General features: G+C 39.1%; 1 non-coding gene across 1 annotated transcript; it reads right to left on the bottom strand.

Moving 5' to 3' along the window:
- Nucleotides 1-755: 755 nt before the first annotated feature.
- Nucleotides 756-862, bottom strand: LOC115696036 (small nucleolar RNA R71). The gene has a single exon (XR_004007637.2). It is a non-coding gene; the product is annotated as a small nucleolar RNA R71 (small nucleolar RNA).
- Nucleotides 863-4,543: the final 3,681 nt, after the last annotated feature.

Below are 4,543 nucleotides of genomic sequence, written 5' to 3'. Positions count from 1 at the left end.
CCCGTGGAGACGATCTTACTTATCACTTTATTACTTGTACGACTGCGTATACTTGCGTATATAATTTTCACAACAAGTTTTTGGCGCCGTTGCCGGGGATTGAAACTAAATATTGTGTATTATCAACTATTGTGCAATTTATTTTCTGGTTTAAAGTTTTAATCCTATTTGGTGCGCTGAATTTTTTTTCTTTTTCAGATTTAATCTAGTGCATGAACGAGCAAGAAGAAGACCTTGAACTTGCTCCTATTGACCCCGAAATTGAACGCACTTTTAGAGAAAGGAGAAAGGAACAAAAGGCTAGAAAACGCTGCAATATGGCCGATGGGTTTGAAATTGGAGGTGCTCATAACGAAGCCAATCCTATTGCTTTGGCCGATGATAGAGCCCGAGCAATAAGAGAGTATGCAACCCCTATGTTCAATGAGTTAAATCCGGGTATTGTGAGACCCGAAATCCAAGCACCTCACTTTGAGCTCAAGCCCGTCATGTTTCAAATGCTCCAAACGGTTGGTCAATTTGGTGGGTCGCCAACGGAAGATCCTCACCTCCATATTCGCTCATTTTTGGAGGTGAGTGATTCTTTCAAGTTACAAGGAGTAAGTGAAGAGGCTTTAAGATTGAAGTTGTTCCCATTTTCCTTGAGGGATCGGGCTAGAGCATGGCTTAACACTCTTCCTCCCGATTCGGTGACTAATTGGAATGACTTGGCTGAAAAATTCTTGAGAAAGTACTTTCCTCCAACAAGAAATGCAAAGTTTCGAAGCGAGATCATGTCTTTTCAACAATTGGAAGACGAGACTACTAGTGATGCATGGGAAAGATTCAAGGAGTTGTTAAGGAAGTGCCCACACCATGGTATTCCTCATTGTATTCAACTTGAGACATTTTACAATGGTCTCAATGCGGCCTCTAGGATGGTGTTGGATGCTTCCGCTAATGGAGCCATTCTTTCTAAGTCTTACAATGAAGCTTTTGAGATTTTGGAAAGGATAGCTAGCAACAACTATCAATGGTCAACTAATAGAGCTCCTACAAGCCGAAAAGTAGCGGGTGTTCTTGAAGTAGATGCTTTGACCGCTCTAACCGCTCAAATGGCCTCAATGACCAACATTTTGAAGAATATGAATATGGGAGGAAGTGTACAACCAGCCGCTGCCATTCAAAGGGCAGAAATCTCTTGTGTGTATTGTGGTGATGGGCATACTTTTGAAAATTGCCCTTCAAATCCAGCTTCGGTTTGCTATGTGGGTAATCAAAACTTCAACCGCAACAACAATCCATACTCAAACTCCTACAATCCGGCATGGAAGCATCATCCGAACTTTTCATGGGGAGGTCAAGGGGAAAGTTCAAGTGGAGCACAACAAGCACAAGGAAAGCAATCATTTCCACCGGGTTTTTCTCAACAACCAAGACCTCAACAACCTCACCAACCTCAAGGCTCTCAAACTAGTTCTTTGGAGAGCTTAATGAGAGATTATATGGCCAAGAATGACGCTGTAATTCAAAGCCAAGCAGCATCTCTTCGGAATCTTGAAGTTCAATTGGGGCAATTGGCCAATGATTTGAAGAATAGACCACAAGGCACTTTGCCTAGTGACACCGAAAACCCAAGAAGAGATTGCAAAGAACATTGCAAAGCGGTAACCTTGAGAAGTGGAAAAATAATTGAGTCAAATGTGGCTGCAGCAGGCAGTAAAGAGCCCTCTTCAATCCAAAAAGAGGGGGAAATGAAGAAAAAACCAGCAACTTCAACTGCTGAAATCCCCCCAATAGTTACAGCATCCAGTCAGCATTCTACCGCAGAAAAGTCTTTGCAAAAGCCACTGCCACCATTTCCTCAACGGTTCAAGAAGCAACAAGACGATGGTCAATTCTGGAGATTTCTTGATGTTCTAAAGCAGCTCCACATCAATATACCTTTAGTGGAAGCGTTGGAGCAAATGCCAACTTATGTGAAGTTTTTGAAGGATATTTTGACAAAGAAAAAGAGGCTTGGCGAGTTTGAAACGGTCGCTTTGACGAAGGGATGTAGTGCTATGTTGAAAAGTAAAATTCCACCCAAATTGAAAGATCCAGGCAGCTTTACAATTCCAATTTCTATAGGGGGTCGAGATGTTGGAAGAGCTCTTTGTGACTTGGGAGCTAGTATTAATCTCATGTCTATGTCTATTTTTAGGAAGTTGGGAATTGGAGAAGCAAGGCCGACCACCGTCACTTTGCAATTAGCGGATCGTTCCATGGCTCATCCGGAAGGGAAAATTGAAGATGTGTTGGTACAAGTGGATAAGTTCATTTTTCCGGCCGATTTCATTATTCTTGACTATGAGGAAGATAGGGAAATTCCAATCATTTTAGGGAGGCCATTTCTTGCCACGGGAAGAACTTTGATAGATGTTGAAAAGGGAGAGCTTACCATGAGAGCTCAAGATGAGCAAGCCACATTCAAGGTCTTTCATCCTATGCGTGCTCCGGATGCAATAGGAGAATGCTTAACAATTGGAGATATGGATCCTAACATGGTTGAGGAGTCCAAATTCAAAAATAGTAAGAAGGTGAGAAAGAAGATTCCCCTTAAAGAAATGGCTAAGGATCACGAGCCGCAAGAAAGCAAAGACAAAACATCATTTGACCCTAAAAAACCACCCAAAAAGAAGAGAAAGAAAAAGAAGTTTAGTAGAAAATTTTGGTCTCAAATGTTTGAAGTTGGGCAACAAGTGATTTTTGCTAACTCTTTAACGAAGGCTACTCATGGACGACTAGATTCAAGGTGTGATGGATCTTTCTTGGTGGTGAGAGTGTACCCCGATGGGGTGGTAGAACTACGTGATGCACTTTCAAGAAGAAAATTTTTGGTGAAAGGCCAAGGAGTGAAGTTTGGGAGTGGTGAGGTTGATCGAGCAAAGACCTCCATCACATTGGAAGAGGCTTGAGGAAGAAGGGTCTCGGGTTGTCATGGCTTTAGTGAATCACATTTGGGCAACCCAAGAGCGGAGGAACAAGATTATATTTAGTTATATATATGCTATGTAATAAGTTTGGGGTGTGCCACCCCTTGAAAAAAATATATATGTATTTACAATTAAGTTTGGGGTGTGCCACCCCTTGAAAAAAAAAAGAAAGAAAAAAAGAAAAAGAAAAAAAAATAGGAAAAGAAGAAAAAGGAAAAAAAAAAAATTAGTATATACATACTTATATAATTACATATATATATAACTTTTAATTTCCTACATTTACTAATGATTTTGCTGTAGTGTGGTGATCTTTATTGCTGGTGCAAAGCAAGGAATCACAGAAAAAAGGGGCTGCTGCAATATGGTGTGAGCAAATTTGTATGTTGAAGCAGTAGGTCCCAGTACAGCATTGGATCAGCATCACTTCAGCATTTTGAAGCAGAGACTCTAGTGGGGAAGAGTTCAAATCTTGAGGGAGTTTTCTTTTTTTGTTTTTCCTTAGTTAAATTTTTATTGCTGGTTGTGTTTGATTGTTTACTTAGTTTACTTTTATTGTTGTCTTTAGTTGTGTGAGTAATAAATATTATGTGGATTAGATGTGTATTAATCATGTTGTTTTGTCATGTTTGTGATGTTATGTTTTAGATTGCAAATGAGAAAAATACTGCATGTATTTTCAGCTTGGTTTAAGGTAGCGCTCGATGATGAAAAATATCCATTTTCCTCTATTTGTGGAGTGCCTTGGTTTGTGTGTTAAAAATGCTAATTTTAAGTGTTATTCTTGTCTAAATACTAGCATATGAGGAATGCTTTCAACAATTGTGTGCTTGTGTTATCCCACCATACCTTGAGTTTTTAGAATAGCTAACACTTTGAGAGAGTTTAAGCATCTAGAATTAGCTAGTGTAATCCTTGAGGCGAAATCCTAGCGAGCTTTATAAATCAGAAATGATTTAGGCCATCTTTGGACGTTTGAGCCTTTCTAACCTTTCCTATACATTCAATTTTTCCCTAGTCACCCAAGTTTGAGCCATTTAGCCTATTATTGTTGTGCAACCCAATCCTACATCTAACGCCAATCTTAATTTGCATTTCCACATATGTCCTAACTTAATTGCTCACTTGTCAAGAGCCAAGTTTCACATTAAGTTTGGGGTGAGTGCGGTGAGTGTAACTTATGGCGAGCTAATTCAAGGTTATACTTTTAGCCACATTGGGGATAATGTTGGGTTGTAAGTTTGGGGTGGGGGAATTAGCTCACAAAGTATATGAGTATGAACTTTCAATTAACCTTCTCTTGCTATTTATTATATAAGTATAATATAGTAATAAATGTCTTTCTAATATATGAAAAAAAAAATCAGCAATGAATAAAAAAAAAAAGAAGAAGAGAATAAACATAGCAAGAGAAGTCAATTTTAATATCAAGTACTTGTGAGTATTGAATTAGGGAAGAGGGTCAAGAGAAAAAAAAAATTAAGGAAGAGACTCGGTTTTTGACAAGTGAAGTGGTTAGGTGTTGAGCTAGCTTAAATACATCCTATACCATACCCTAACCCAAGCCTAACATTCAAGCCTAGTCAAGT

Source organism: Cannabis sativa, chromosome 6 (assembly GCF_029168945.1).
Source record: "Cannabis sativa cultivar Pink pepper isolate KNU-18-1 chromosome 6, ASM2916894v1, whole genome shotgun sequence".
In the NCBI taxonomy this organism is placed as follows: domain Eukaryota; kingdom Viridiplantae; phylum Streptophyta; class Magnoliopsida; order Rosales; family Cannabaceae; genus Cannabis; species Cannabis sativa.
The sequence above is the reverse complement of the archived record's forward strand: the minus strand, read 5'-3'. Positions and strand labels throughout refer to the sequence as shown.